A 26,361-nucleotide genomic window follows, 5' to 3' on the forward strand; every position below is an offset into this window, starting at 1 on the left:
TTCTCTGTGGCCAAGGACAAGATGAAGCTGTGCAGGTTTTCTTTGCCTCATTGTTAGTCCATGAAATGCTGGATAAGGAGGGGTCCTAACTGCGTAGTCTGTGGGCTAGGGGCCTGGAATGAAACATTAAACCAGGTTCCACCAAAGCTCATCCCCACATCAATTTAGGCATTTTTCATCACGTGTGTTCTGTGTGTTTGGGGGGAAGGGATAATCACAGTGAAGCCAATCAGATTGGCACCTTTGACACTATCTAACAGGGATAGTCACAAAGAGACAGATGCTGTTGCTTGCCTAGTTAGTAATAGCTTAAAAAATAGGACTCTTCAACCTTTTCATTAGTTACAGCTTCCATTTTCTTCTTCACTCACATCATGGTAACACCATTCATAATGAATTAGTTCATGGAGAAAAAGATAAATTGTTAGTGCGGTTCTAGGAATGAGGGAAGTATGGTAGAAAAGAACTATCCTTGAAACTACAGGTATGCTCTTCTCTTCTTACAGGATTCCCCCTGCTAGGCAATCTGTGTTGTGGCCCCTGTAAATTTAAGCCTCTATACTCCCTAGAAGAGTGGTTCCTTTTTAGGCTGACCTCTCCTATATCTGCCTAGATCTAACCTTTTTTTTTTTTTTGCAGGATGTTTTCTGTTTGCTATGAAAACACCTTGCCATAAGCCGACTTTACCAGGACAGTGCTCAGATTTAGGGTCTTTATTTATGGAGAAAATGTACCCCAGCACCCCAGTCTAACAAAAAATTGTGTTTCTTTTTTTTTCCTGTGCCAATTCTGTGTTACCTACACTTCGTATAATTTGGGCATTCCTCTCTCATCAGAAAATTAAGACTGTATTTTTTTAATTTGTTTACTTTTTCTTTTTAATCTGAGGTTTCATGATTTATGAAAAGTATTACTATTAATGTCTTAGGCATGTCATATTCCTGCATGACACCTACAATCAGAATGCAAGACTGTGTTTCATTCATTGCTGTTCTCAGTACCCAGGACAGCATCTGAGGCTGTATTCAATAAATACATGAATATATAAAGAAAGGAAAGTAATGTACTTCTCTTCATAACTTGGTATTCCTGATAAAATATGGCTTTGGGTTTATCAGTATCTTGGATCCAGGATATTTTTCTAAAGAAAACACTCTCTTTAGGCATCCTCAGCAAAAGTATAAAATATAATGTTTTCAGCCCTCTAGCTGCAGATAATATGAAGTATACTGTATGTTTTTTAATTCCCAGCTGGAGCTGAAGAGCAATGACTCTCAGGAAATAATTTTATTGTTTGTAAATGGAAAACCTGTGATATGTAAGCAAATAAACAACGATAAATATGGAAATGTGCACTGTCTTTAATAGTCATTTTTGAGTAATAACTGATCTTTAAAAAAGAGTGGGATAAAATAAGTTTTCTCATATTATAATGCAAATCTTCAATACATAAACTCTGAAATATGTTTAGTAAAAATGTTTTTATATTTCTTTGTTTAATGTATATGTTTATATGGGGTTTTCTTCTCTGATTTATAAACAAGTATAGTCTTCTTAAAGGATTTGTGGCTTTATTTCACTTTCAGAAAAAAATGAACCCTGATGTTACAAAAAAGCAGAAAAGCTTAAAAATATACCTATGTAATGTTAGTATTTATATGAAAACATGAATCTTGGAGAATTGTTATTAAAATAAGTTTATACTTGATTTTATTTACGACAAACTTGAAGTCCCAAGAACTTTGGAGAATTGTTTTAAGCCTAATCCATTCTAGTAGTAAAATTTAAGTAATGTATTTTCTGGCATGTAAGACGACTTTTGAAACCAAAAAAAGTCAACCGAAAATCGGGCGTCGTCTTATATGCAGAGTATATCCTGAAAAACGTTTCAATATGCTGCTAAATGAAAATCGTCCGGATATTGCCACAAAATGAATTTTCCAACTCGATCCTGCACCAATCACTGCAAGGCTGCTCAAACCGCCTCTCAAACTCAGCCAATCCAAGTAGGCTTTTAATTAGACAATGTTCTGGACCCGAATCTACACTGTCAAAAGCCTGTTCAGATTGGCCAGAGAGGAAGTCTATTACAGTATAACCTTTGAACCTTTGCTTGTTGTAATTGGCTCACTGTGGTACATACAGTTGCAGCACAGGAACGTTCTGTCAGATACAACGAATATAGGCCTAAACCTATGTTTTAACTGTAAAATTAGGGGGTTGTCTTATATGCCCGGTCTTCTTATATGCCAGAAAACACAGTAAACTACTAGTCTGTGCCGTGAAGATGCAATCTTATTCAACCTTCTATGAAGACATGTATTGGAGTTCAGATGTTTGTGTCTGGAACCTTCTCCCACATGCCTCTGTGACCCCCAAGCTCCCAGTCCAGAGACTGGAACACACTGATTCAATAAATGTTTATTGACTGAGTGAATAATGTTTGTCATTGTTCAGTGTTTGAATTTTTGCTGGGAACATTGTGGTACCTCACATTCAGAAACCTGCCTGTCTTCTACTCCAGAGGTAAATGCAGGTCATGCTTCTAATTAAGTTATATCTCAAGATCTTATTCAGTTGCTGGTTTTTTGGGGAGATCTTACCCACTATCTCTATTTTACAATTTCTTATTCAGATCCACTTTCCTTTAGAATTAGGAGATAGAGTTCTGCAAGAGTCTGTGTCCACAGCTTAAAAGTTAAATCATGTTTCTGAGCATTGCCTCTCTCCCCCAGTGGTTCTCTTTCCCTGAGCTCACCTTTCTGGTTGAGTAACCTCTGACCCTCTCACACCAATGATTTCTCCATAAAGGCAGAAGTAGGCAGTGTCTTCTTTGTCCTCTACCCTTTATAACTTAGGTTCTTTTGGCTGTTTTACCTTTTTTAGACTCCTGAATATTAGTGTCTTTATTCTCCTCTCCTTTAGTTTCTTCTTCCTCTGGTTCCACCAAATTTTTACCTCGTCTCAACAAACTGCTGCATGTACCAGCTTCTTGAATACTCTGTTCTTTTTGCCACAAAATCCCCTTCTAAATCAGCCTCAAGTTGTTGGTGCCTTCACTGAAGCATATTGAATTTGTGTTGTAGCTTTTCATAAACCTTTAATAGTTTTATTTTAGTCTGATTTTTACTTTATTTTATTTTTTTAGCTACATCTAGTAGTTCTCATGTCTTACTCCTGATTTTTGCACTTAGATAGCACTCCTGAAAGGGATCAGGGGACCAAATATGATGCCTGAGATCAACCCAGGTTGGCCACATGCAAGACAAGCATCCTACCAGTTACTGTACTATCACTCCAGTTATACACTTTTAAAGTACACACATAAACATGCCTTTTAAACATTTTAAATTATATTTTGCAATTCCATTTGCAGTATATTTTTAGAAATTACTTTATTTAAATACCATAGTTCACAAGGTTGTTCATAATACAGTTGCTAACACATGTCTTTAAAATTGACCATTTATTTTCATCTCTCTGTTCAATATGGTTTCACTAATTCATATTAATAGTGGATCACATATGAGTGTGATGGTTGGTCTAATGTAAGTTAGCTTCTAATGCAGGCTTTTTAATTTTTAAAAGAAAAGTCACATAAATGGGAATTTTTTTTTTGAGGATAGTCTAATAGTTTATATTTTTTTCTTTGTTTCTAGAACATCACCATGGTTCTCAGGGCTTTCTCATGGTTCCTCACTCAGGAATCACTACCGACAGGGCTTTGGGCCCATACTGTTTGGCAACTTGTAAGGCAAGTACCCTACCCATTGTACTACTATATCCCAAGTCTTTTATATTTTCTTTCCTTCTCTTTTATCCCTTATCTACCTTCCTTTCTATTCATTCCCCAACCCTTTCTTTTCCTTTCATTTTCTTTTTCCATATTTGTAGACGACTTTATAGAGATTATGAAAATGTTGAACCCCTATACACTTTCCTGAGATATTAACTAACATTCAAAATTAGTGTTTACAATGCGTTATAAATAAGTTGAAATAAAAGAGACCATTGGAATCATAGTTATGTTAGGATTTATGAGTGTAGAAGACACAGAGAGTTTATTACTGCTGCTGTATTTGAGGTAGATGCTTTTGAAAGCAGAATTTCTGGCCAAAAGCTATGTCACAGATCCTGGCAGATCTACTTCCTTATTTTGTATCTTGATTCTTCAGTCCAGAATCCAAATTAATTACATTTTTATTGATTTTATTCACTTGGCTTAAGAGGGTCATCAGAAAGGAACCATTTTTATTTTTATCTTGATTTTGAAATGTGTCTCAAGGCCACTTGTAAAATAACAGACACCAGATTAGAGGTGTTGAAGATGTCACCCCAAGACCTGAAGAGTAAACGGGGATTCAGGACAAAGCTGTGAGAGGCTAGAGGTGTGCTCACACGGTTGCTTCCTCTGTTAGGATAACCACTCAGTGACAGCTACTGGTTCAGTTTCCAATTCCTTTGCTCTCCTAAAATATGTGTGAGCAGACTTGATAATTCACACTCTTGGGCTCTTCCAGACTGAGATATTTTGTTCCTTTGATTTCTCTTCTTCTATTAAAATGTAGATGAAAAAGTAAAAAGGAAATTTTAAGTGTCGATATTAAAATATGATGCAGGAGATATAATAAATATTTCATGTGCTCTTAATAGTAAAAGCAGGTAAAATAAGGGGAAGACTAGAGATGATCTCTTGTAATCTGTGAGGAGCCTAGCTGATGAAACCTAAAACATAGGACACCTCAGTAATTCCTAATCTGGTCACCCACGTGACGAAAGGCGCCCATGCCTTGAGAACAAAGGAAATAGACAAATACTAAAGTAATTCAAAGCAGCCCAATACATCCAGCCAGAAAGAAAAATATAGAGCAACTTGCCTTTGTGTTAGCAAAAGGTTATTAGGATTACAGCTAATGTTCTATTTATGCTTGTTGAGTATAATTTATAGAACTCTGTTTGAATCTTATGCCTCAGGTAAAACGTGCTCTCTACCTCTTTGCCCCTCCCTATTACCTGAACCAGCTAATGCTAATGAATGCTTGTAACTGTGATTGGTGGAAAACTTGTAACACCTTCTGACGTATTTCAGCCCTTAAAAGCTGATTCCCCCCGACAATAAATCCCTTTTGAACAGCATGCGTTGTCTTGAGAGCTTCTCTTACTAACTTCTCAAGTTCTTCTTTACAGGTCGGTTCTGCTCGGGCAAACCCACGAATAACTAGCAACCTTCATTTCCACACCCCCTCGGGTCGGGGGACCCCCACGGGAGGTTGCAGTAATCCAAGAAAGGTAGATGAGAATTTTATTGGAAAGTGACTGGAAAGATGAGAGAAGATTTAAATTCAGACGTGGTGAGTAGGAGATCCTGGAACCCAAGAAAATAACCCCTCACTCACTAAAGAAATGAAGTGATGAAAGAATGAAATGGTTTTTGTTTTGTTTTGTTTTTGTTTTTTGGGGCCACATTCGTTTGATGCTCAGGGGTTACTCCTGGCGAAGCGCTCAGAAATTGCCCCTGGCTTGGGGGAACCATATGGGATGCTGGGAGATCGAACCGAAGTCCTTCCTTGGCTAGTGCTTGCAAGGCAGACACCTTACCTCTAGCACCACCTCTCTGGCCCCCGAATGAAATGTTTTGATTGTGGTAAGGAGGGAAAACTTGTAGATGGGGAACTTGTGGTTAGAGAGTGAAAGAGAAGAGACAGAGGATAGTCAGCAAAGATATTTTAAGTCATGTTATCTAATGCTGTGATTATCTAGAGTCACATCATAGAGTCAATCTCAGTTGACATATTCAAAAACACACTGAGAGAAGATTTGTGCAAATGTTGGGATATGATGCCAGGAAAAAGTAAACAGGTCCATTGGAAAATGGGACTCAAATGATAAGGAGGCTGAACAAATGTATGATAGTCAACAAAGTTTCATAGAGGGTGGCCCTTTTGGGGGGTCTCTGGTCACATCACAGAAAGAAACAGTTAGAGCCCACGAAGTTGTACTTGTATATCTAGATATCTGTGATTCTTAGTCAGGAAACATGTGCCAATGTCTGGAGACATACACTTGAGTGTCCTTGGGAGGACTAGTATTTCATAGATAGAGACTAGGAATTCTAACTTCAAATGATAATTCTCCACACTAAACTATCACCTAATTACCTAGGCCCAGTGATGCTGAGGCCAAGAAACATTGGTTTCCAAGTTAGTCACTGGTTCAGGACTGCTTATGGTAAACACTTTACTTCTTATCCTGATTCTGGGAAGTTCTGGCTCTTAGGAGTGAAAACCCTCTAAGAGCCCAGGAGTATGGATATGGTAAGAGAATCTCTGGGAGCAGGAGAGATGCACTGACACAAAGTATTGCAGAATGCTGTCAATTCACAAATGAGTTTATATAAAGCCATATTCATCTTCTCTAATTTCACAATTGTTCTTTTTCCTTTTTTAGGCCACACCCTATTTATTTGGGGATTATTCTTTTCTTTGCACTCGAATAATTCCTGGTGGAGATCAAATTAGGGTAGGCCACATGTAAGGCAAACACCCTATCCTCAGTACTATGTTCAGTCCCAATTACAGCTATTATTACCTGACCAATTATCTAGGTTAAGATCAATTGAGACTTCAAACTCTTTCATGTTTTTTCTGTAACTTCTGTAATTTCATGGGCATTCTGTAATCAAGATTTTGTTTTAAGGCAGTGTTTTTGGGTTGGACACAGAACCAAGCTACTTTCCTCAATGCCAAGGCTAATGTTTTCTGACATTCTCTTTCTGACTAAAGTAATGAACCGCATTTTCACTCATCTTTTGCTCTGACACCAGACTAATTTCTCCTAAAAGTATTCTAAATTGATATTCAGTAGCTTTCTAAGGTCATTTAAATTCCTAATAAAAAGTCACTCAAGGCCACAGTACAAAATAAATACATTGTTATTGATCATGCAATAGGTATTAGGCTAATTTAATCAGTTTTTATCTGAGATGTACTTAATTCATCAATATTGTCATTTCTCAGTCATCAGAGATTCTGTTGTTTTTCCATGTTCTAGAAACCGTCATTTCTGATTTCCTCTATTCCATGTTACCACCTGAATATTCCAGGATGTTTCTTGTTCAATGCTTTTTCCCTGTGGGCAAAAGTACAGTGACAGGATAAGGATTCATTACTCTTGAAATTACCCTTTCCACAATATCCTCTTTTTATCTCCTTAATCAGCCAAGTGGAGCTCTGAGGACTGACAGGTTCACTGCCTAGAGGTACATTTATTACTGAGACACAAGTTCAGTAATTGTGTCTTTACCAACTTCAATTTAACCACACAACTTGTCTATCTCTGTCAGCAGGTGAGAAATAATACCAAGGTAGTTCCGGCCCTGTAGTTCATTAGTAACTGCTCTGTCCCAACCCAGACCATGTCGCAGTTACTGTAACAGGCATGTGTTAATCATAAAAAAGCATTGATATTTTATTGTCATGTTCAGAGTTTGAAATATTACAAAAGATAAAAGAATGTGGTACCCCTGTTTTCCACCCAGAAAAATGCATGTCTGTGTGCAAGAAATGAAGGACTTTATTTACCAGTGCTTAGAAAAGAGATGTACACTCTCAACATGACACAAGTCAGTATTCTTATGTCAGTCTCACTTAGAAATGTATCAAAATTTATAGTAAAGTCTGATATTAAAAAAATATATATATATGTTCTTTGATTTATTAATTCTGAGGGAAACCACGGTGTGTGCAAAGACTTGCATATGCCTATCAAATCAATGTTAAGTGAACAATATAATAGATTAAATATAAGAATTTAAAAGTATCACCTGTATAGACATTTATCAATTATTGAAACAGTATTTTTAATTTCATTAAAACATGGTGTCTAGTTTTTGATGACTGATCAAAATGATGGATACCAGACCAGCTAATGAAGTTTTCTTTGTGAAGACTGATTACATTGGCTCTCAACCAAGAATAATTGTGTTTGTCTAACATGTCTAGAGCCTGTCATTTTTGTCATAATCATAATGCTAGTTGGGGAAGGTGATGCTAGGTACTATTATTCATTCAATAATACAAAAGTCTGAGTTGTCAATGTTGTCATGATTTAGAAAGGCAGAGTGAGAGATTTGCTTTTTATATTTTTATGCTTATTGGCACTGAAATTTGATTTTTATTTTAAACAAAATTAATATACTTTTGCTTTGCGAAAAGATTTGCTGATATAATGTAGAATATTGCTTTATTATAAATTTCAAGTTCAATACAGATCCTATTACTTAGTTTCCATTGAGGTAACTATATTAATGTGAATTCTGGCAATTGGCAGCTTTAATATAAATATTGTATCAAACTACTTAGGGAGGAGAGGGAATGAAAGTAAAGGAACTAAAGGAGAAATAATTTATCTATGATCAAATTTCTTAATTATATTTTAAAATAGTATTTAATGCAGTCTATTTGAGATCTCATTCCCCACACTTGACCCATCTCCCTTGCCTATATTTAACTATCTATTCAGAAGATATATTGTAATTTAATTAATGATCAAAGTTTATATAAAAGAGTATTTATTATACCACTGCTTAAAATAGAAAACAGAAGCGACCTAAGTGCACATCAAAAGAAATATTTTGACTGAGATTCTCATATTTTGATAACAGATTATGAGGTTCTCATAAAAAAAGAGTGAGTGATCGGCGTATCCCGAAAAGGAATAATATCCATGACAGAGTGTAAAGGACAGACAAGCTGTAAATATAGCATGATGTATTAAGAACTTGCATGTATATATTGTATTTGAGTACATATCTAGAAGAATTTTTATGCATGTAATGATGTTTTCTATAAGCATACAAAAATCCAGGAAGAGTTCACACTAAACATTATTTGCTATTAATTGTTTTTGGGCCACACCTGGCAATGCTCAGGAATTTCTCCTGACTCTGTACCCAGAAATTACTCCTGGCAGACCTGCAGGACCATACAGGATGCCAGGGATTGAACCTGAGTCAGCCACATGCAAGGCAAGCAATCTACCAGCTGTGCCATTGCTTTGGCCCCAACACTAAAATTTTAAAAGAAATTACTAAGAACTTACAGGAGTAGATGCCTGCTTTCATTTATATATACTCTTTTAAATATACATCTAAATTATAATCACAGAATTAATGTTGCATCCCAAATCAATAGCATATGCCTTTTGAATTATATTTGTCAGTAATAAAAGACAGAGGTAAAATATATATAAATTAACTATGTACATTGTATTTTCATTGGCATTTTATTTAAGATTTAAAATTATTAATATGGGGGCTGGAGCGGTGGCGCTAGAGGTAAGTGCAAGTGCTAGCCTAGGACAGAACTCAGTTCGATCCCCTGGCGTTCCATATGGTTCCCCCAAGCCAGGAGCGATTTCTGAGTGCATAGCTAGGAGTAACTCCTGAATGTCAATGGGTGTGGCCCAAAAACAAACAAACAAAAACAAAAAATAAAATAAAATCATTAATATGTATATAAATTGCAAAGATGAGTGTAGAAATTTAGTGTGAAGTGGACATCTTTTCTCTCAAGGCACCTTAAGGCATCAGTGGCATAAGATTGGTGACACTTATGATAGCCCTGTTCATATTGAGTGGATGAAGCAGTAAGAGGTCATGCTTGCTCAGTGTTTGCTGTGGGATGGGGGAACCTGTTCAATGTGCTCCATTGTCAAAATAGTTCATTTTACCCCCATTTTTAGTTATGCACACTTGGCACCCACAGATTAAGTTACTTGTAGAACAAATAAGTAGAGCCATGATGACTCACAGCCATGATGAGTCCAGTTTATGCTTACTGAGATGAATGAAAATTGATTGCACCATCCAGAGTTCTCAAAACATAACGAAGACATAGGCTATGACCTTAGGTCTTCAGACTTCAGGTAATAATGTCACTACAGCAAACTGGAACCTCAAGGTAAGTTCTCCTGCTTCAAGGCTGTGCACTTCAGTCAACTTTCTGTAATAACCTTAGTAACTGGAAGGGCAATGAAAGAACCCTCCAGACTCTACCATCTGCACACTCTCACTTTTAAGTTTGGTTATAGGAAACAATTCATTCTCTTTTATGCAACTTGGAGAAGGCACTCTTTAGAGCACAGAAGGTGATCATTATTTAAAGTCGGAGATATGGGTCCCTCATAGGAGCATTTGAAGCCAGAATCTGTCATCACCCCCAATCAATATCCCTCCCAAGGAGGAACCCCAGGCTGGCAGAGATCTTTTCTTTCCTCTGAATTCAGATCCACATCAAAGTCCTAAATGATGCATACAATTCTGCAGCAGCCCTCAGGCAGTGGCAGGGCAGATACATCTCACCTCACGAAGTATATCAAAGAACCACAGGCTGGGGAGGGGAATGATTGTGGGGGTGTTCTTTTGGGGAAGGGTAGCACAAACATGCCTTTGAAAAGGCTTTCACAGTCTCCTACTGAGAATTGAATTTCTGTGGTTCTTCAGCTCTTGGGAGTAGACTATAACAAAACACATTCCCCCTCCCCTCCACTTCTGTTCTTTTATCTACTGAAGACTTAATAATATGTGTGTAGGTGGTCATATCAACTGGAATGCAAGCAGGAACTTCGAGATGGCTTATTACCGGACTAAATTTGGCATGGTTCTCAACTTTCAAGAATGTCAAAATTGTGTTTGTTTTCTACACATGTTGGCATTTCTGAATTTCACCTCAACTCTGAAGAATGTAACCAGTGGAATTTGGTGAAGGAAAAGAGTAAGGCAAATGGAATCAATGAGATTAGGCATGTGCATCTATAATATTGTGAGCCATTCTGTTGTCTGCCAATTCATTGACTGATTGGGTCTCTCTGAGCTTAACATCTATTAGTTCTCAAGTCTCACCTCCAGCAGGGTGGTATTTGGAGATGGGTCTTTGTGAATTAAGTTTAGGTTTGTTTTTGAGGTTGGATTCTCAAAATGGGATTGGTATTCACTCATTGGAAGGACCTCTATGTTATTTCTTCCTTCCTCTCTCTAGCGGATGCCTACTCTGAGGAAAGGCCAGATGAAGACATGTTGAGACATCTGCCAATATATAGCTTTGTCCTAACCTGAGCCCCAAAGCACCTTAATTTGGACTCTATCTGTGAGAAGTTCCTGTTGCTCAAATCATCAAATCTGTGGTATTTTGATATGGATTCCTGACCTGTCAGGTTTGATCTCAGAACTTATTTTTTACCAGCTAACCAATACTCTCCTGATTATGCTAAAGAATTTGGTTTTATGTTCCAATAGTCTTGTTTGTAAATAATCTTTGTATTGGCAATGCTAATATGACTTCTGATTAGTGATCTAGTGCGAAAGCGTTTTGGATAGTTATTAGGAGAATTATCCATAATCTTGTCTTCTGCTGTGTATATACTACACTCTTATCAAGAGAACTTATCTTTTATTGCAATTATCTTAGATGTCTTGATATATTTTAGTTTTCTATATTTATTGTTGATAATTTTTCGTAATGTGACTATAATAGTTTGACTTTGTCTATAAAGTTAGACTGCCTAGATACTATTAATCCTTTACTAAATCCTATACTATAACTATAAATTATAACCTAAATTTAATTTAAATCTAAAACTAGGAATAGATAGTACTGGTGTAAGACACTTGTTTTACACATGGCCAACCCGTTTGTTCCCCAGCACTGCTAGGAGTCATCCAAGAGCATAAAGCCAGAAATAAGCCATGAATACAGCTGGGTATGCCACTCAAGCAAATATAAAAATCCTAAAAACATAAAAACAAAAAAATTAAAAACACCAAAAATTTATTCTCAGAAAAAAATTGATCTCCCTAAATAGTTTTGTTATCAGAGAATAAAAGTATCAAAGACATTGTACCGAGGTACAGAAACAAAACAAAGAGTAGGGAGAAGAAGAGGAAACTAAAACTAAGAGAAACAAGAAAAGGGGAAAGATAAAAATTCAAATACCATATTCTTTTTTTATTTTTTTATTTTGGTTTTTTGGGCCACACCCAGTGGCTCACACGCTCAGGGGTTACTCCTGTCACTATGCTCAGAAATCGCTCCTGGCTCAGGGGACCATATGGGATGCCAGGGTTGGAACCAAGGTTTGTCCTGGGCAGATGCATTCAAGGCAAATGCCTTACACCTGTGTTATTGCTCTATCCCCAAACATCATATTCTTACATATAATACATTTACAAATATTTTTGAGGATGATTAAGGATAAAATATTATAACCAGGAATAAGCTATTTAAAAGATGAGAACTATCACATAGGAGCACTTGAGAACTAATTGAAAATATCCCACTTAACCAATGACAATAATTCTAGATAAACATAAAACTTAATTTAAAAAATAATGGAACATTTGAACTGCCTAATAAATGTGAAGGTGTTAAAAAACTGAGTAAAGATCTGTCATTGAAAAGGGTACCAATACAAGATATATTCTGAATGAATTCTCACCTTAAAGAATAGATTTGTATTATTCAACTTATCCCGAGCTAAGGGAAATATTAGTAATTTCAGTGATATATAAACCTTTAAGTACCAAAATATCATAGAATATAGAAATATGACTATATATAAGCTCTTGTAAAAATGTAGAAAAGAAACATCTATACAGTGCCAGAGTTATAGTACAGTGAGTAAGGTGATTATTGACCAGGGTTCGATCCTTGGCATTGCATATGGTCTCCCAAGTCCTGGCAGGAATGGCCATGAGTAAAGGGCCAAACGTTAGCTATGAGCACTGTCAGGTAGGAATATTGCTCCTTTCAAGTTTTAATTCTAAATAAAATATAAATAAACAGAATTTTGTCTGATTAATTTCTAAAATGCAACTTTCTTAGATACTAGCAAATTATAATATATAATATATTAAACAATACTTTAAAAGAAAACCATTATAAATAGGCTGATAAAATTTGATAAAATAATGAGCTAATTCTTAATGAAAGCCCTCAGTAAAACAAGAACAGTAGGGACAGGGAGGGAGGGCACTGGAAAATAAAAACCCAAGAATATTAGGAACTACCAAAATATAATAAATACTATTTACTTTTTAAAAATAACTATTATTCTATTAAAATCACTTCACTAAAAGTGAGCAATTAGAGATACTGGCTACAACTTTTTAATAATAGCTTATATAACATGAGTATTAAAATATAAAATGAGAAAAATATTTTATTTATAAGAGTATGTAATATAATAATTTAAGCAAGTAAGCATCCTATAATAAAAGCATAAAATAATATAGACTTAGATCTGAATAAATTTAGAGCTTTGTCATGTACTTGACTGGGAAAATATTATATTGTGTGTTCCAATTGCCATATAATTTTAACATGTGCATTTAAAGTTTTATATGCTAGATTTTTTATATGCTGTGAGGACAGATACATGAATGTAAATTTAGTAAAAATTTTATGTGGAAGAATAAATCTATTATAATAGGTAATATTAAAAATAAAATATAGTGAGGGAAAGTAATGATAATAGATATTAAAACAAACTAAAACTGGCCAATAAGAACATAAATATATTAAAATTTTATAATTTTATAAAATAAAATAATTAAAGCATTCTAAGAAAATTTAGGGGAATAAGAAATTTATCTCAATGTCTATGTGGCTAACAATTTTTTATATTAACTCATAAAATGATATAACACATTTAGAGGTATTATTATTCCTAAATTTATAGACAAAAAAGGTGTTATTTAAAAATTTTGGTTTCAGATAAGGGCACATGATTTGCTTGAAAAAGACAGTTTCTGTTAGAAAATATCACATCTACTGAATTTAAATTGTATATTTTCTTTGGGTGAAGACAAATAGTTTTTCTGCTTTACAAGATTCTACCAAGGGAAAGAGTTTAGTAAAAAGGGAGAAATACTTACTACATATTTTCAGTTTGTCATACGCAAATATTAGGTCTACACTTTGAAGTGCTCTTTGATTTTTTTTTATCTGAAAGTTATCATACTGAGCAATTTGAATACAAGATACCATATTTTCAGGCGTATAAGACAACTTTTGAAACAAAAAAAGTCAACCGAAAATCGGGGGTCATCTTATATGCCGAGTATATCCCGAAAAATGTTTCAATATGCCGCTAAACAAAAATTGTCTGAATATTGCCACAAAACAAATTTTCCAACTCGATCCTGCACCAATCACTGCAAGGCTTTTTATGCATGCAAATTAGACAATGTTCTGTACGTGAATCTACACTGTCAAAAGCCTGCTCAGATTGGCCAGAGTCAGAGAGGAAGTCTATTACAGTATAACCTTTGAACCTTTGCTTGTTGTGATTGGCTCACTGTGGTACATACAGTTGCAGCACAGGAACATTCTGTCTTATACAGTGAATATAGGCCTAAACCTATGGTTTTTTTTTTAATATTTTATTTTTAATTATGAGAACAAAGATGCAAAGAAAGAGGACAAGGTAAAGTTACAGTGGAAGGAAAATCACCCTTAACATAAATCTCAGAAGAAGTCCCCTTGCTGATATCTTAACTTTGAACTTTCAGCCAAAGAACATTAAGATAAATAAAACAGAATCCATGTACAATTACTTTGTCCCTCAAGTCCCCAGATTGTAATACATTATAATATTTCTTAGAGCAGACAAGACAATCTAAAGCCATAAAACTTATGTAACTCCTTAGACATTAGAGGCATAGTATTTTTTTACATTTCCATGTACATGCATATTAGTTTAAGTTAACCTCAAAAGTTTAAGTGGTTTTTTTTTAAGGATTAGAGTCAAAGGAGCACAGTAAAAACGGTGTTAGACTGGCAATTGTTGTTTGCATAGGCCCACCAAAATATGAGGGCCATAGAAAGGAATAACCTTGGCCTAAACACAAAGAGACCCTACCCCTGAAGTTTCCTGGCATAAGACCAACTCTAGGCTCCAGGCAAGCTAGATCGTCCAATCCAAGACATTGTCTGTAGTGCCAACACACTTTTATTTTTCACATAGTCTCTGTTGTTGATATCATGCTTCTGTATTAAAGATCCTGGAATCTGCATATCCTACATTGAAGTCAGGATGTGGAGCGTCCTCTAGTTTCACCTCACAATTAAAGGGCAATACAGAGAGCCCTGTCCTGTAAGCAGGTTAAACCTATGTTTTAACTGCAAAATTAGGGGGTCGTCTTATACACCGGCAAATACGGTAATCATGATTCTCCTAAAGGATTAAAAGTTGATTAAAACAATGGAAAAGAAGGAAGAAAAGATAGGTTCCAAAGTATACACATATTTTTTATATGAACTGGATTTGCTTCCAAGTTTTTATTGCATCCATATACTTGTTTTCAAACTTTAGTAGTATTTTACCTTTAAAAATCACATATGGTTTTCTAGAATTGTAATGAAGTACATTAGCTCTTAAAAATAAGTGGAAATACATTTTTTCATGTAACAAAGAAACTCATACCATGAAAACTACTGTTCATAAACTGTTTTGATACACAGTTCGATCTCAATTATAAATGAATATTGATCAACTGAAACCCAATACTCTTTGAATGACTACTTCTCTCCCTCCTTTATGTCTGCAAACTACCATTCTTCATTCTGTTTCCCAGTTTAAAGACAATAAGAATTTTTAACCTACTAAGAGGATTTTAAAATAAAAACTTTAAATTAGGTAAAAAACAGGCTGATTTGTATCCTTTAGGTTAGGATGAGAATAAAGTGAAACAATGTTCTGTTCAGTTTTGTTTTTGTTTGGATTAGTATAAAAGGAACACTTGGAAAATGATGGAGGGAAACCCACACTCTTGTGGAGGTGTGGTTTTGAAACATATTATGCGTGAAACCCTATCCTTACCAGCCTTGTAATAAAACAAATAGTGCTGTCTTAGATATAAATGGGATTTTTTTTAATGTAAAGAAAGTGTCAACGAATTTCATAGTCTATATGCAAACATAAAGAATCACTCTTGGTGAACCCATTGTGTTGACTTTTAGATAAGAGCTCTTAAGGATTTTAAAACGATTAAGCTATACTCATCAGAATAAATAATGGGAGCGCACTCTGTTCTTTACAGGCAGGATACAGTCCGTGACCTATCTTTTCTGTGACCTACAAGGCTTTAGAAGAAGAGCTTCCAAAGTTTTATTGCCAGTGCCACTAGTAGAAGGACTTCCCTCTCTCTTCCAAGCTCTTCGAGGGTCAGCTTTAAAGCGAGCATTAAGCGAATGGCTAATGGAATTAAAGGTATAATAATAGAAGGATATAGTGAGACAATTGTATTAACAAGAAATAAATCATGTTGAATGTAAGGTAAGTGTTTTTTAATTGATTGATGGGAAGGATGCACCACAGGTTTTGTCTGGGACTAACAGCCATTTACCTCCCCATCTACAGTAAAAAGCCAAAACGTAGAAAAAAAGATAAGAAAATTATGCAGTGGAAAGATAAATTATTCAGAGAAGATGGTCATTTTGTGCTGACATCACTAATGTGGAAAGGCACTAAATCTTTGACACTGGCTTCATTCTGTAGGAGCCGAGCGCTAAAGCAATGTATTGTACTAGAGTTCAAAATTTAAATACCTTACAGCTTTTCTATGTGCCATGAATGGCTTCCAAGGTGACTAAAATACCTGAAGAAATAGCTGGTTTTGTGTTTTCCAGGTTGAAGGATAGTCTTGAACTTTGAAAGCTAGTGCCTCTGTTTATATTATTATAGAAATCTTGTTATTAATATTTCCATCCAATAGGTGTGCTTTACATGCCTTGTTGTTAAGATGAGAAGACAGCACAGAGGAGACTTTATTCAGTTGGATATAGGGGAAGCTTGATACTGAATTTATCACTAAATGTTTCTTATTATACTCGAGTCAATACCAAGTCTTCTTGATTTTACTTTCACTTATATCCCACAATAATTCTTTACCTGCAGATATTTTTACTACCCAGTTGCTAGTATTGTTTATGTCAGACAAGGAATATTCTGAATATTAATTATAAGATACATATATGAAGAGGAGTTGGTGGACTCCATTTATTCATTGGCATGTGCATGTTTCTTGATATAACTGCTTTAAGAATTAGTTCACCTTCCCCATTATCATTCTTCTTCTATCTCTTGCTATTTTTTGTTTGTTTTTTGTTTTTGTTTTTGGGCCACACCCGGCGGTGCTCAGGGGTTACTCCTGGCTGTCTGCTCAGAAATAGCTCCTGGTAGGCACGTGGGGACCATATGGGACACCGGGATTCGAACCAACCACCTTAGGTCCTGGATCGGCTGCTTGCAAGGCAAACACCACTGTGCTATCTCTCCGGGCCCTACCTCTTGCTATTTTAATTAGGTTTATAAACTGCAATTCAGGAAACCTTTTCTGTAATGTTAGCAAAAAATATAAATAAATAAAAGCACAACACACGTGAGTAAAGAAATCCAATTTTTTTTCAGTCTTTAGAAGAGAGCAGGGCAGTCAGTTACTGTATATCAAGTGGAAATCAGTCCCAAATTTAACATACATTCTTTAAAATGTACCCCCTGCAGCCATTCTTTGCGGTGAATATTGTTCTATTTTTGCAGGTAAGTGCATCAATGAAGTATATTCTCAAGGTCCAGGTTGCTAATTAAGGTAAGGAATGGGATTGAAAACAAGTCAGATTGCAAGATCTGCATTCCCTCTAGACACCACACTGTGGCAGTGGTAGTTTGAAACTCCATAAAAGATTGCCTCTGTGTGGAAGGTGAAAAGAGGCTTTGAGGTTTTTTCCAAATGTAACTGTTTTGGGTTGAGTTCTCTGGAAGAGGATGTATGAATGTGGGGATATAAATACACTTATAGGATGGAAAGAAGGGAGAGGAAGCACTATGGGGCAGAGGACAGAGTCAAATTGTACTGCTCACCCAAAACTTATTTGACCAATCCAGCCAGGAACTTTGGAACAAACAGGCTCAAACAGTGTCACTGTTGAACTTGCTCAATCAGGCTCTCTGGCAGGCCTAATTTTCCGAAGAGATTTGGAAGCCTCAGGAGAAAGTTGCAGGCAGCAAGTGTCTCTTTGAAAGGGGATCTGAGCAGCACATCTCTGTCTGTCTAGTAACACTCCTCTTCTCAGTAATTAAACTCAAGACATATAAGGACATTGTCAAATGCCCTGTAAGAAGGCTGCTCTGGACTGAGAGCCAACTTATTGGGGGTGTGTGTGTGTAAATTAATCTAAATGCCCATCAACATATGATCAGATAATATATGTGTACAGAATTTAGTATATTGACTTTTTAACCTGCCACTTCATTTTGTTCCTTTGTTTCTTTCTAGCAGATTTTTTTGTGTGCTTTCTTTAGTGTTTTCTAAGTATATTGCCATGTTATAGCCTCTATTTCTCCAATTATACTTTTTCTAGTTTTTTTTTTTTCTTGTTTAATTACTCTGGCTAAAACTCCTAAAACTATTCTGAACAAAGGAGTGGTGAGAATATTCTTTCTGATTCTAATCTAAGAAAAAAAATCTTTCCATTTTTCAGCACTGGGTAGGATTTTAACTGTGAGTTTGTTTAGATATTTTGTTATATGGCTGATATGTGTTCACGCCTTCTCATTCTATTGACTAAGTTGTGGGTGGTCTTCCAAGTATTATTCAGGGGTCCCTTTTCTATGATTTTTGCTCAAGTGGGTTTTTTGTTAAATATGAGGTTCTGAGAATGCAGTACTGCTTGGGTCCTGCACACCGGAACATTGGTGAAACCACTTCTGAGGTCCTTGCTGCAGTGCTTAAGTGACTCCAGGACGCACCTAGAATGCTCAGTAGGCCTTGTGGTGTTGGGAATAGGGATATGGCAAGCATGCGCTTTGACCCCTGTCCTATCTCTCCAGACTTTTTTTTATATTACTGACATTTGAAACAATCATTAATTAAAAAGCAAATATTGATAAGATCACTGCTTATGTTTTTCTGATTTGCATACCATTAATATCTCTTTCTTGCCTAATTGCTATGCAAATAACTATTAGTGAATGATATTTGTGCGAGTAAACTAGATTGTCCTTGATCTTAAAGAATATGTTTATATGGTATCTTACATTGAGATGCACTTACTGATCTTTGAATTTCTAGGATAAACCTTGCTTGATCATGATATATGATTATTTTCATGTACCAGATTCAGTTGCTAAGAATTTGTGGAGGATTTTACATCTTTGGTAATCAGGGATATTTATCATAGTTCTGTCATGTCTCTATCTAATTCTGGTATCAGGGTAATAGTAACCCAGTAGAAGCCATTTGGAGAAATTCTCACAATTTCTGTATTTTAGATTTCTGGAAGTGTATGAGGATAGGAAGAAGATCCTTTTTTAAAGTTTGGAAGACTCACTAAAAACTCAGTTGGGGCAAGATTTCTGTGTCTGGAAAGGGTTTTGATTTCAATTTTTATATTAGTCTGTTTATATGTTCTGCTTTTCTTATTCAGTCTAAGATTTTAAAAATTATAATTTTTTCGCACTTTCTCCCATTTCATGACATACAGGTTTTATAGTGGTCTTATATGATCTTCTGGATTTTTTTGAGATCTGTTGTTACCCCTTTCATCTCTCATCTAATTCCTTTGAGCTTTCTCTTTATTTTATGAGCATAGCTAAGGGTTTATTGATTTTATTTATTATTTTTTTAAAATTCACTTTTGTTTTCATTAAACTTTGTATTATATTTTTGTTTTCTGTGCCATTAATTTTTTTCTCATAATAAATTTATTTGGGGGGGGTCACACTTGTTGGTTCTTCAGGCTTACTCCTGGCTTTGCACTCAGAGAGCAGTTCCTGTGGACTCAGGTCATAACTGGCAGAATTCAGTGCTTAATATGCTGGCCAATCTGTTCATTTTGCCATTCCTTTAACTTAGAGGAATTTCTGCTTGAGTTCCTTACTCTTTAGCATGTCATTATATGGAAATTCTTCCAGAACTCTTTGCTGATATCTACTTGATATTTACTGTTTGGGATTACATATAGAATACCCTGTCACTCTGTGCTTTTTTGTATTTTTCATTTTCGGAATACACAGTGACTTTCTCTATTATATTAGTCCTATCCTTGACTGATTTGGGGAATAGGGTAATGATGACTTCATAGATTGTGTTAGGGACTGTTGTCCCTTGTGATTTTATTTTGAAGAATTTGAGAAATGTAAGTGTTTAAAGTTGGTTAGATTACTCTGATAACCATTGGCTGTAAACAATAATATTTAGAGGAATTTTTCATTACAGTCTTTATTTCTCGATGTGTGATTCATCTCTTCAAATCAAATAAGTTGGTCATTAAAAATTCAAAAAGAAGTGTGAGATATAACAATGAATCAAATAAAATTTTCATTGAAAAGCATAATAAGCAAGTCGAATTTTATAGAGGAAATACTAAAATTAAAATGAAAGTGTAGTATTAACACAAATTGAAGAGGATAATAAAGTAAGGTTTAGGAAGAATGAAGAAACTTTACAAAAATGATTAGAATCCATTAGAGCAGGGAACATTTAGTGAGAGGAATATTTTGTTTAAAAAGGTGGAATATAGTTGGAGGTACTTCAAACTCAAGTTTTGTTTTTTAAAAGATAGAAAAACTCGGAATCTATTATGCTGAGTGAAATAAGTCAGAGAGAGAGAGAAAAATGCAGAATGGTCTCACTCATCTATGGGTTTTAAGAAAAATGAAAGACACCCTTGTAATAATAATTTTCAGACACAAAAGAGAAAAGAGCTGGAAGTTCCAGCTCACCTCAGGAAGCTCACCACAAAGAGTGATGAGTTTAGTTAGGGAAATAACTACATTTTGAACTGTCCTAATAATGAGAATGTATGAGGAAAATGGAGAGCCTGTCTAGAGTACAGGCGGGGGTCGGGTGGGGAGGAAGGAGACTTGGGACATTGGTGGTGGGAACGTTGCACTGGTGATGGGTGGTGTTCTTTACATGACTGAAACCCAAACACAATCATGTATGTAATTAAGGTGTTTAAATAAATTAAAAAAAAAGAAAAAAAAGATAGAAAAACTAAATGCATTCTAACAAATAGGTTTTCATATTTCATATGCAAGATCCCTAATTTTTCATGGATAGTTAAAGTTGAATTTTAAGTATTAAAAGATTAACCACAGCCAGTTGAGTTTTTGAATAAAAGATAATGTCTACTGTTGAGGAGAATTTTCTATTGATTGATACAATGATGGGAGAAGTTGCAGAGAGCTCTCTGCATCATAATATTATTTCTAAATGAGATTTTGTGGTGCCTAAAATCTACCAGTCATTTACTAAGCTCATAGAATATAGTAAATGCATTGGCTTTATATGACATAGATCTAGTAAATCTATTACCTGATTTTCTATAGAGAATTTATACATTATATTTTATTTTAAAACTATATTGAGAATACTACCATTAGAAAAATGGACTTTAGGAGAACTTTGCTTGTTTAAGTCACATTTACTGTGTGATAATGAATAAATTCTTTTCTGATGATTAAGTTTGTGATCTATACAATGTAAATGATAGAATTATTTATTTCATAGATTATTGTGATTACATGTTGCATAAATGAATATGTAAAATAGTGTCTATCATAAAATAAAATATAAAATTATAATTTTTGTTTTTACTTTTATGTGATATTTGAATTAAGTATTTTGCAAAATCCTTTACAAAACCTCTGCAGACTGATCCAACAACACATCAAAAAGATTATACATCATAATCAAGTGGGTTTCACCCAGGGATGCAAGGATGGTTCAATAAAATAAAATAAAATAAAAACAAATAGTAAAACCAAACACCACATCAGTAAGAGGAAGGATAAAAACTTCTAGATCATATCAATCAATGCAGAGAAAGCATTTGACAAAATTCAACACCCATTCATGCAGCATCTATAAAAATCCCACAGCCAACATTATTCTTAATAGCAAAATACTGAAAGCATTTCCACTAAGGTCAGGCATAAGGCAAGGATGTCCACTTTCTTCACTCTTATTTAGCATTGTATTAGAAGTTCTAATATTAGCAATCAGACAAGAGAAGAAAATCAAAGGAATCCAAATTGGAAAAGAAGAAGTCAAACTATGTCTATTTACAGATGACATTATGATATACACCAAAGACCCTAAAGAATCCACTGGAAAGCTTCTAGAAACAATAAACCAATACAGCAAAGTGACCGACTACAAATTCAATACACAAAAGTTGCATTTCTTTATACAAATAACAAATCAGAAGAGAGAGAGATCAGAGTCTAACCCATTTAGAATGTTTAAACTCTGAATCCAATTCCTAGCACATAATGGCTGCTCTATTCACTTTTGACATCTATATGGCATGTCCAGAGCTAAGTATTTTATATGTGTTTATTATAGTTTTATATTTTTATAAACCACATTATTTTTTTTAAATTTTATCAATGTAAATTTCCAATATAAATAAGTAGTAAAGAAGACAATGCAGACCTAACTTCAATATCCAGTCTCTTATCATTATATTATAATACTTCTCAATATTATTCCATATTTTGGGAAAAATTCTATAGTCTACATGATAATATACAAACAGAGGTCTTATATAATTATATTGTTATATTTGCTTAGTTTTAAACTTGGTAATTTAAAATATTTCTGAAATGTAGTCTTTTCTTTAAACTCTAGGCATAATATTACATATTACAAAGGATATTTAGTGGGAATAAATATGAAAAAATATATGAACACCTAACACATTGTAAACCCTAAATATATAGCCTTTTTTTCCCTTTTCTCTTTTCTAGTCATTGGCTATCTAATATATGAAATGAAAAGAAATATATGTGGGAAAATCTTTTTCAATTGGTAATATGTTGTGAAATCAATTTTGTAGCATGACAAGACACTGATCAATCAATCAATAGGTAGATTGATAAATAGGTAGATACTATTATAATGGTTGAAAATCAATATAAGAGAATTCCTAAGTAGGGATTAATTTAAACACCATCCAAAAAAAGCTGCACCTTAATTTCCTTACCAATCAACTGGGTGATGAATCAGTTTGAGACAGAAATTAATGATCTTTAGATTTTTTGAAAGGTCCAGTCATAAAATCTTAGCCACAAAAGGCATCCAGTACTTGTTTAGTTTTTTTTTATTGAGTCAAAGAAAATAAACAAACTAACATTTTTCTTGAACCTATATATAAGATCTTTCTTTAATAATCAAATTGTAAGATGTAATACATTTTTAGTTATTTCTATAATTTTTAAGAATGCTCATCTTCATTTAAACTATCTAGAATACTTAAGCAAGGAGTACTAATGCCAAAGATTGGATAATATGAATGCATTTTGTTGTTCATTTTTAATTTGAATTTAAATTGCCAAGAACTAGATATTGGTATCTCTAGGATCTATTCTATAGCAACTATTTGCTTGATGTCTCTCCCTAACTTATTGGTTAGTAAGGAAATACTGATTTATCAAAGTGTAGTTGTTTATATATTTTGAAGAGTATGATATTATCCTATATGCTCAATACCAAAGTAAAACTATTTCCACCATAGACTACTAAACCTTTTAACCACAGAAATCTATCCTCTTTTGGTGAGATCAAATTTGCAATTAGAAATAAGGATATTTTTTCCAAAGAACATTTATTGTTTATACCCTTGTTTTGTTTTCTTATATGCCACCTACAAATGACCAAAAATTTGTATTTTACAAATTGGCAGTTTGACACTTTACAAATTTTCTAGAATATAAAAAATATAGCCTGAACTGCTTTTTTAAAATGCATATATAATACGTTTGAAGATGAATTTTAAGTACAATTTGAAATAATTTTTTTCAAGATCTAAATTAGTTTTGCTGGGTCAAAGAGATAATACAGTGGATAGGGTACTTTTTTTTTTGCATGATTACAATAGAGTTTGATTTTTATTATCTCATATGTTATCACAATTATGACCAGGTGTGGCTCCAATACAAAACAAAAATTAGCTTTGTGTAATTATTAAAAATGTAAATGTTTATATCTGAAAATATAAGCAACTAAAAACTTATTGCAAACTTTTCCTAAACTCTTTTCAGTCTGCCACACTTTTGTGATACCACCAGTTCCATTGAGGAACCTTTCACACACTGACTCTCAAAGCTATAATCCAATTATTTGAATAACTATTGTTTTCCAGTAGTTGCTATGTATAAGCTCTATTTTTAGATTATTTAGAAACATCAATTTATTAAGATTTATAGTAGAGGGCCAGAGAGATAGCACAGTGGTAAGGTGTTTGCCATAGACGCAGAATAATGGTGGTTCTAATCCCGGCATCCCATATGGTCCCCGAGCAAGTCTGCCAGGAGTGATTTCTGAGCATAGAGCCAGGAGTAACCCCTGAGCGCTGCCAGATGTAACCACCCCCCAAAAAAAAACAGATTTGTAGTAGAATTATAACCTTTATTGATAATGAAACGAAGGTCTCAAGAGTTCAAAGAGTTCTGCAGTCAAAAGAAACAAAGATGGAATTCTGCCTCAGATAGGCTTAGCTCTAGAAACTGAGTTGTTTCTTTTTTTCTGTAGCCCTTGGTAAAGTCAGGAACTAGCCTTTAGCCTGTACTCAGTATTTTAGGGAACTTACTTTAATGATAAGCATCTTCTCCATGACTTGGATTTGCTGTATCTGCCAGCATTATTAGGGCTTGGGGGAAAACAAGTGCCTCAATTTGTAAAGTACCATAAAAAGCAATTACTCTCTCTAACAAGAGTCACACCTCAGCCTGCTCATTAAACCACCTCCATCATTTTTTCTTCTTCTTTTTTCTTTCTCGTGATTAATTATTTTACTTGTGGAAAGAAAATAAAATTTTACAGACAAAATTTACAGACAAAAAGACAAAATCTGTTACTGCCTAGAAAACTTCTGCTGCTGATAAATTGATCATTCCCTTCCCTTTTTTTACTCTTATGAATTGACAGTCTGTGTAATGAGGGAGCAGCAGGGGTGGCAGAACATGGGGACATTGCCTGTCACATCACTAATGGACTGCTATTTAACTTAACCATCAACTCTTCATGATGTTCTTCCAATGGAGGCAGCAGGCCTAGAGGATTCAACCTGGAAGAGAGGTGCAGAATGATGCCTCATGCTGAGGGTGAAGATTAAACTCTGAGTGGCATGCCTGCAGAGGGTTTAAATGGTGCCAATTTGGGATAGATTTGCCCTCGGAGTCTGCTAAACTCCACCTTCCCTTTCAGTGAACACTAGTGATTATCTCTGAGTACTCTGAGATGCTGCCTCCTGTATGTCAAACATACGTGGCTCCATCTAGAAACTCATTGCCCTCGGTTTGTTTTATCACTGGCTGTTCACTCTGTCTCCCAAAGCCCTTAATCCATCTGGGCCTTGTCCCACTTGAGCTTGTGGTCTCAGATTCATGCTGAAATGCTTTGAAAATGCCAGGGAAAACAAAGGTTTAACTCAGTGGGTAGGGGAACTCATTTAGACATCTTTTGACTTTAAAAGCAACTATAAAACTAAAATTGTTATTATTCCCAAGCTTTAAAAACAACCTCACAGCTATCATGCTGAGTAAAAGGTTGTTCATATTCCCAGCTGGTTTGGACAATGCCAGTCTGCCTCAATCTACAAGAAATTTCTGTGAATAGATCAGCTTGGTTATGCAGCATCTCAAACCTGCTGCTTGGACATCATCAGGGAAAGCTTTCTTCACCCCATACTTATAAATTTATTTATTTAAAGTTTCTATGAAAGATAATGTTGGGATTATCTATTGTTCCAACCACCACCTTTCCCATCATAAGTAAAAAAAAAAAAAACAAAACACATAAATATGAATTAGGCTTTCTGTTATCTTTTCCGATATTTATTCAGTTCCAAAAGTAATGTTTAAAACTGATCTTCATGGCTGTTTGAGTCTCTTAGCACGTTTTATAGGCGATACTTGATTATTTTCTCATTAAACAAACTTAATTTTTTGTTCCATTTAGTAACATGGCAGTGAAGCAATAGAAATGGGTGTCCCAAAACTCTTGGGACATAAATGTAAGGATGCATAATTCCCGCTCTCTTCATTTATTCTATTCACAAAAATATATTCCTTATAGACTCTTCCAGTGGAACAGAAACTGGAACTACTAGTAAGTGTTGATTAAATGTAAGATATAAAGTCTAAAGTGCACCTGTTGGGTGAAGCCTCCATTGGCACAGCATGGAGCCTGTAGTGGCTACAGTGACCCTCAGCCTGTCTGTAGAAAGCAGGGTAACAGCGGAGAAAATTCATTCACAAGCAGATAGTTTTCATCGGAGTTAGCTCAGTTTATTCTATGGC

The sequence above is a fragment of the Suncus etruscus genome, chromosome 16, assembly GCF_024139225.1.
Source record: "Suncus etruscus isolate mSunEtr1 chromosome 16, mSunEtr1.pri.cur, whole genome shotgun sequence".
NCBI lineage: Eukaryota > Metazoa > Chordata > Mammalia > Eulipotyphla > Soricidae > Suncus > Suncus etruscus.